The 8,039-nt window shown below is 47.3% G+C and overlaps 2 pseudogenes; one reads left to right on the top strand and one right to left on the bottom strand.

The window, feature by feature from the left end:
- Positions 1–820, bottom strand: part of LOC102836318 — a 23,314-nt pseudogene extending 22,494 nt beyond the window's left edge.
- Positions 821–1,296: 476 nt separating this feature from the next.
- LOC102835942 lies at positions 1,297–6,410 on the top strand (annotated as a pseudogene).
- Positions 6,411–8,039: the final 1,629 nt, after the last annotated feature.

Here is an 8,039-nt window from a genome sequence, read left to right as displayed (position 1 = left end):
GCATCAGCCCCGCCTAGTCAGATTGAATACTACTCACTGGAGATTCTACCTTCCTCCAGGCCCTCTGGATCTAGGTTCCCTCTTGAAAGCTTATAAGCCAGTCACTTCTTTCCTTTGTAGCCCCCCACCCCCCATTTTGGGTAGTCAATGTCCAAGTTGCCCATCCCTGTCTACTCTGTGTGTGGAGGGTGTGGGAATGATTCTTGCTGTAAGGACTTGTTCCCTGAGGCTATAAATCTTACAGGAGCAGAAAGCCTCATCTTTCTCTTGCAGAGCAGCTGGTAATTTCGAACTGCTGACCTTGAGGTTCACAGCCCGATTCATAACCACTATGTTACCAGAGCTCCTTAAACATTGATGGTGGTGGTTATGTGCCGTGGAGTCAGAACCGACTCATAGCAACCCTGTACAGGGTTTCCAAGGCTGTAAATCTTTACAGGAGCAGAATGCCTCATCTTTCTCCCACAGAACAGCTGGTAGCTTCGAACTGCCGACCTTAAGGTTCACAGCCCGATTCGTAACCACTATGCTACCAGAGCTCCTTGATAGGCGAGTTATAAAAGTTTATCTTCAATTTTTAAATTAGTATTTATTGTAAAAAATGCAAACAATAAAATACATATGTGTTTAAAATGAACTTCCCCAATTCTGCTTCTCCAGAAGCATTGACTCTTAAAACCTAGTATATGCATTTCCTATCCTAAGCAAGTTTTATATTTAATAGTGGTGAAAACATATACAACAAAGCATACACGAATTCGGTATAGCCTATATGCATAGTTCAGTGACATTAATTACATTTGTGAAGTTGTACTTCCATTTTTCCTATTCTTTTCTGAATGATTCCACCATCATTAATATAAACTTACTGCCCCCTAAGTAAAATCTCCTGTTTTTTATACTCCTTTGCATTTCTGGTAACAACTAGTAATTTTTAATTTCTGTATATTTGCTCTATATCATTAGCCAAAACAAGGCCATCTAATTGCTCATATGAAAGTTTACAAGTTCGTCAGAGCCAGAATTTGACCATGAAAATAACCCACCTGAATTTACAGAACATCTTAAGGAAATAGTTAATGCAATAGATCCTAATGACTTATGACGAGAAGAGTTGTGGGATGACATCAAGAACATCATAGAGGAAGAAAGTAAAAAGATTATGAAGAAGAAAAGAAAGAAAGACCCAAATAGATGTCAGAAAGCACTCTGAAATGTTCTCTCTAGTACAGAGATGCTACAGCAAATGGAATAAACTAAGAAATAAAAGAACTGAACAGAATTGTCAGGGGTCCTATGTCGGGGTCCTGCCTCAACAAAGGAGTGCCTCGACGAAGCGTGGGGTTTTAACGTGAGTGGGAAATCTGGTAGGCGAAAGAAATAGATTAAACTCAAAGAAGAAAGACACACATGTTTGATGCATGTTCTCAGGCAAGCTAGCACACCGAGCTAGCTGAAGCACAGTCTTTTATTGTCAAAAGAAGGAAATTGACACAAAAGACAATAATGACAAAAATGTGGTTATTCATTTAAAACAGGACACAAGATTACTCAAGTGATACAGAACATGATGATTCACAGATTTGTCCTTAACATATTTTTGAGTACATCATGATTTACCTAATATCCTAAAATTCTTATTTCTGTAAAAAAGTTCAAGCAAGCAATTATAGATTATATATTAACTTCATTTACATGAGAGCCATTGACCAAAACGTGCGTATTATTACTGAAAACAATTATTTTCCCAGAAACTACAATTACCGGAGTTAAGAGCATAAAGAACAAGTACAGAATGCACAAAAGTACAATTAAAGAAAATTGCATAGAGGTGGCCAAACAGTGAGTTCGCCAAAGCCATGAACCTGGGACCACGAGGGGGTCACTTCCTGGGCCCTCAGGGTCCATGGCCAGCAAGTCCAAGGAGGGCCCAAAGACCAGATTTTTGTCCATGTTGTCCTTGGGCCTCAGCTTCTCAGCGCTTGCCATGCATGCTGCAGTTACCAGTACAGAATATTTCAAAGAGCAGCTTGAGAAAACAAAGTCGAGTATTATAATGAAACTAGCAAAGATGTGGAGTTATAAATATATATATATAAATGTATGTATTTTTTGTCAAAAATCTTACTATTCTCATTTCTATGGAGCACTATGGCTATACATTTTTAAAATATTTAATTTTTAATGTATTTATTTTTCAAGTTTTTATTGTGACTTGAGTGATTGTTTACATTGGAAAACATTGGTTTTACACTCATTGCTTCATTGCAATGATTACAGTCCCCTCCGTGCATCATCATTCAACAATATTTGCTTCTGTTCCTCTATTTTTCAAAATTTTGAGGATGTACACAAAAGCACTCAGGAACATATAATCATTTAAACAACCCAAAGGCACATTCTGCAAGCTGGAAGCCACCTAACCTGTCCATCACCATCCTGCCAGTCGACACCCCAACCCCAGGCGAGCATGTCAACATGCTGCCCGAGAGACCCAAGAATCCTGCCTACTTGAAGAGCGTCAGCCTGCAGAAACTGCAGGGACGATGGCCCGAGAGCAGCACAGAGAAGCGTCCTGGCTTCGACAGGCCTCCCTGTCCCAGAGCATTCAGAAGGGTATGGCTCAGTGGTTCAGGGTCAGCGGTGACTGGGAAGGGAAGCGGCACAACTGGAAGTGCCAGAGCCTGCACCACTGCAGTGTGCGCTACGGCAAGCTGAAGGCCTCATGCCAGCGTGACCTGGAGCTGCTAGCCAGGAGGTGCTTTCCTTCCAGGGCACCTAGTCTCCCAAAGCCTGCAAGATGCCCAAGATTATGGGTGGACTCACTGGCCCTTGGCTGGGCCTTCCGCCACCCTGATGAGATGAAATGGACGGGCCCAGCCCCGCACCCACCGCTGACCCCCGGGGGTTCCTGTCCGTCACCTCATTCACCAGCATCCGCTCCAGCTATTCCCACCTATCTCACCGCAAGAGAATGCCCGTGGCTCACATGAGTTTCCATGCTGAGGCTGCCCTGTTCAAGGAACGCTCAGTGCTGGACACCACTGGACAGCAGCACCGCCCGGTCAAGCGCAGCTTTGCCTACCCCAGCTTCCTGGACTAGGACATGGTTGATGGGGTAGACACCTTCGACTCGTCCTTTTTTAATAAGGAAGAAATGAGTTCCATGCCCGATGATGTGTTTGAATCCCCCTTTCTTCCAACTACTTCCAAGGGATCCCACAGTCAGCCTCCTGGGTCTCCCCCGAGGGGGTGCAGATCCTTCTGAAGGAGTAGGGCTGCACCCCAGTGCTAGCAGCCCAGCGAGGCAAGCGCATTGTCTCTAAGGTGAAGCACTTTGCTTTCCACAGGAAGAAGTGATACTACGGCCTGGGCGTGGTGGTTAACTGGCTGAATCACAGCTACCTGCACAGCATCAGCAGCACAGTGCAGAGGCAGCTGGAAAGCTTTGACAGCCAAGAGCCATACTTCACCTACTGGCTGACCTTGGTTCACATCATCATCACGCTGCTAGTCATCTGCATCTATGGCATTGCACCCGTGGGCTTTACCATGCACGTCATCGCCCAGCTCGTGCTGAGGAGAGTGTGTCAAGTACATCCAGCAGGAGAACTTCCGGATTGGCCCCAGCTTGGTTGACCCGATTCACCTGGGTGCCAAGTTCTTTCCCTGCATCCGCAAGGACCAGCAGATTGAGCAGCTGATGCAGCGGGAGCAGAAGCTGGAACAGAAAGCACTTAGGCTGCTGGGACCACTCGGGTTGCATCCAGATGCAGCCAAAGGACTGCTCGGAGACTCTGGCTACTTTTGTCAAGTGACAAGATGACACTGGGCCCCTCATGGACAAGTCTGACCAGGGCCAGAAGTGAGCATCAGGGGCCTTGTGTCACCAGGACCCCAGAACCTGTGAAGAGCCAGCTTCCAGTAATGAAGTGGCCTATCTGCACCAAGCAGCCTAGGAACAACCACACAGGCTTCATACAGATGGACTGCCAGATCAAGGGCTGCCCATGCTGCATTGACACCAAGGGCAGCTGTGAGATCACTACGCGAGAGTACTGTGAGTTCATGCACAGCTATTTCCAAGAGGGAGCCAGGCTCTGCTCCCAGGTGCACTGCTTGGACAAGGTGTGTGGACTGCTGCCCTTTCTCAACCCCGAAGTCCCCGATCAGTTCTACCAGCTCTGGCTGTCTCTGTTCCTACACGCTGGTGTGGTGCACTGCCTGATGTCGGTGGTCTTCCAGATGACCATTCTACAGGACCTGGAGAAGCTGGGCGGCTAGCACCGCATCTCCATCATCTTCATCCTCAGCGGTATCACTGGCAACCTCGCCAGCACCATCTTCATGCCTTACCCGGAAGAGGTAGGGATTCGTGGTGGGCAGGTTGGGACTTCCCAGTCTGAAGCTTGGTGGCCTATGGGGAGACCCCTGGGAGAAAACAGCTGTGCTGACCAGGGCCCATGCTTCTCCTGCCTACCCGAGATCTGTCAGGGCACTGAGCCTGTCTCTTTCATTCTCCTGCCGGCTTAGTCGTGGATGGACACTAAGCCAGGGGATTAATCACCCGAGAGGGAATAGTTCAGCCTCCTTAGTCACCAAGATCCCTGACCCCTCCCCCTATGCTAAGATGTCACCCCAGAATGTCTTTCCCTGACCACTGCCTCTCACTGTCTCTTTACCCTTCATGCTTTCTGTTCCCATCCATTGCTGTTGTCTTAATTCCAACTCATAGCAACCCTATGTTGTTGCTGTTAAGTAACATGGAGTCAGTTCCAAGGCTGTAAATCTTTATGGGAGCAGAATGCCTCATCTTTCTACCGTGGAAGAGCTGGTAGTTTCGAACTGCTGACTTTGAGGTTGGCAGCCCGGCTTGTAACCCCTACGCTACCAGAGCTCTTTAGCCCAACAGGGTTTCTAAGGCTATCATCTTTACAGGAACAGACTACCCCATCTTTCTCCTATGGAATGACTGGTGGGTTTGGTTGTCAGCCAAGCACTTAACCACTGTGCTACCAGGGCTCTTGTATAATCGCGTTGTTGTTAAGTTCTGGCTTAAGAGGCTAAGCAACATGAAATTGCCAATGTCCAGAAAGAACAGTTTATTGTGGTAAGAGATAGATAACATAAAACCATTTTAACCATTTTTAAATGTACAACTCAGTGACATTGTTGTTGTTGAGTGCTGTTGAGCCTGTTTTGACTCATCGTGACCTTGTATAGGGTTTCCTAGAAGCAGCTGGTGGGTTTGAACTGTCAACTTTGTGGTTATTAATCTAGTGCTTATCCTATAGCACCACACCAGTACTCCATAAATAGCATAAAACTTAACCATTTTAATTAACCATTTCTAAGGTGTGGCGCTGTGGGCTAATGCGTCAAACTGCAAAGTCGTTTGAACTGCAAGGTCAGTGGTTCAAGCTCACCAGCTGCTCCTTGGAAACCGTATACAGGGTCGCTATGGGTCGGAATTGACTCGATGGCACTTAACAACAACAAGAAGCATGGCACAAGATAAAACACTTGGCCAAAAGGTCAGTCTGAACTACCAGTTGTAGGTTTAACCCCACCAGCTGCTCTTCAGAAACCCTATAGAGGGTTGCTATGGGTTGGAACTGACTCGACAGCAGTGAACAACAAGGCTACAATTCAGTGACGTTAGTTATGTTCAAAACATTGTGCAGCCACCACTGCTTTTTATTTCCAAAACCTCAGCATCCCGGATGGAAGCCCAGGGCAAGTTGACTGGTCCTGCCTCACCCTTTGTCTGCTGGTTCAGTGTTTGTCCCCAGCCCATCAGCAGCAGCTGGAGCAGGCTTGTCTGATTCGCATCTGGCATTCGGCACACAGCAGGCACTCAGCGTCTGCTGGAGGGCTGGATGTAGCCTGGAAGCTCCCTTGGTCTCTCAGCCTCAGGGTCAACACCCCTGGGAGGCTCACAGGATGTCTGGGGTCCCAGTGCTCCATCCTGGTGGGGATGCAGCCGCCTGCCCTCAGGTGGTCCCTGCCGGTTCCCAGTTTGGCCTCCTTGCCTACCTCTTCGTGGAGCTCTTGCAGAGGTGGCAGCTGCTGGGACGGCCCTGGAAGGCCTTCCTGAACCTGTCAGCCCTGGGACTCTTCCTGTTCATCTGTGGCCTCCTGCCCTGGATTGACAACATTGCCCACATCTTTGGCTTTCTCAGTGGCCTGCTGCTGGCCTTCGCTTTCCTGCCCTACATCACTTTTGGAACCAGTGACAAGTACTAGAAGTGTGCCCTCGTCCTGGTGTCCCTGCTATCTTCGCTGGCCTCTTTGCCTCTCTGGTCATCTGGCTCTATGTCTATCCCATCGACTGGCCCTGAGTCGAGTACCTCACCTGCTTCGCCTTCACCAGCCGCTTCTGCGAGAAGTGTGACCAAGTATTGCACTGACTTTCTGGGCTCCCTGGGCTGTAGCCACTGTCCATGGGGCAGTGATGACCCGCCTGCCATTAGGTGCTGGCTTTAGGACATTCCACTCATACCCCCAAGATCCCCAGGAGGGGGGGGGCACGACTCCAGTACGACAGCCAATAAGGACATGTCTCTTGGGGGAGTGAAGCCCCCTTTCTCAGAGTATGTGTCCCTGGTCCAGACTGGTTCTTAGGCTTCCCACCTTAGACCTAAGCCCCTTCTCATCTCTTGGGGTGGGTTCTGTTGTCCAAGGTCTTGAGGCTGCTGCCTTCTCCCAACTCGGCCTCCACTGTGCCTTTTGTTACCATTACTGTGAACGTTTCCTTTTCCTTAGGTGGCCCAGGATAGTCTCAGACTGGGTGCCCTGGTTCCTGCCCGATCTCACCTCACCCTGCCCCTCTATCCCTTCCGGCCCTGTGAGCCTGGCCTGCGTCCATCTGCTCTCATTGGCCTGCATTCAGACTCCAACATAGCTTTGGCTGTGGACTATGATGCCAGGAGCCTTTACCAAACAGGGTTTGTTCCCCTGAATGGTGGAAGGGAGGGCCCAGCATCCCTGTCCCTGACCCACCCTCCTGTCCTTGAGCACTGTCAGTGTGTGCTTTACTTCACACTGTGTGGGGGGATGGCTGGGCCACCCCAAGGACCTGCCCTCAGGGGTTGCTCCAGGCACAATCAGGTCCAATTACTTTTTTTTTTTTTTATCAGTTTATGTTGCATTCATGCTTTTTAAAAATAATGCTAACTTTATATGGACAATGTCTCAAGGGTATTAAATGTTCAACCATTTGAAGAGGTAGCATATGAACAAGAGCCAAATGGTACTAAAGGTACACTGATGGTGTTGGCAAAGAACTAGGCTATGGGAATGATGGAATACAAATTGATATTTTTCAATAAAGTGATATAGCACTGGAAGCACTCACTAATCTATGTCAAGAAATTTGGAATACAGCTATCTCTTCAACTGATTGTACGAGATCCATATTTGTGCCCATTCCAAAGAGAGGTGATCCATAGGAATGCCAAAATAATTGGCCATTATCATTAATATCACATGCAAGTTAAATTTTGCTGAAGATTAATTCAAATATGGCTGCAACAGTACATTGACAGGGAAGTAACTGTCAGAGATTCAAGTTGGAATCAGAGGAGCATGTGGAATGAGGGATATCATTGCTGATGTCAGATGGGTCATGCCTGAAAGCAGAGAATCTGTGCTTTGTTGACTATGTAAAGGCATTCAACTGTATGAATCATGACAAGCAAATGGAAAACATTATGGAGAATGTGTATCCTGGAACACTTAATTGTGCTAATGAGGAACCTATACATAGACCAACAGACAGCTGTTCGAACAGAACAAGAGGAGACTGAATGGTTTAAAATTATGAAAAGTGTGTCACAGAGTTGTAGATTTTCACTGTACTTATCCAATCTGTATGCTGAGCAAACATTCAGAGAAACTGAACTATATGAAGAACATAACACCAGCATGGAGGGAAGACTCATTAACAACCTGTGATACACAGATGATACAATCTTACTTGCTGAACGTGAAGAGGACTTAAAACACTTATTAACAAACATCAAAGACCACAGTCTTCA

Source organism: Chrysochloris asiatica, unplaced genomic scaffold (genome assembly GCF_000296735.1).
Source record: "Chrysochloris asiatica unplaced genomic scaffold, ChrAsi1.0 scaffold00490, whole genome shotgun sequence".
Taxonomy (NCBI): domain Eukaryota; kingdom Metazoa; phylum Chordata; class Mammalia; order Afrosoricida; family Chrysochloridae; genus Chrysochloris; species Chrysochloris asiatica.
The sequence above is the reverse complement of the archived record's forward strand: the minus strand, read 5'-3'. Positions and strand labels throughout refer to the sequence as shown.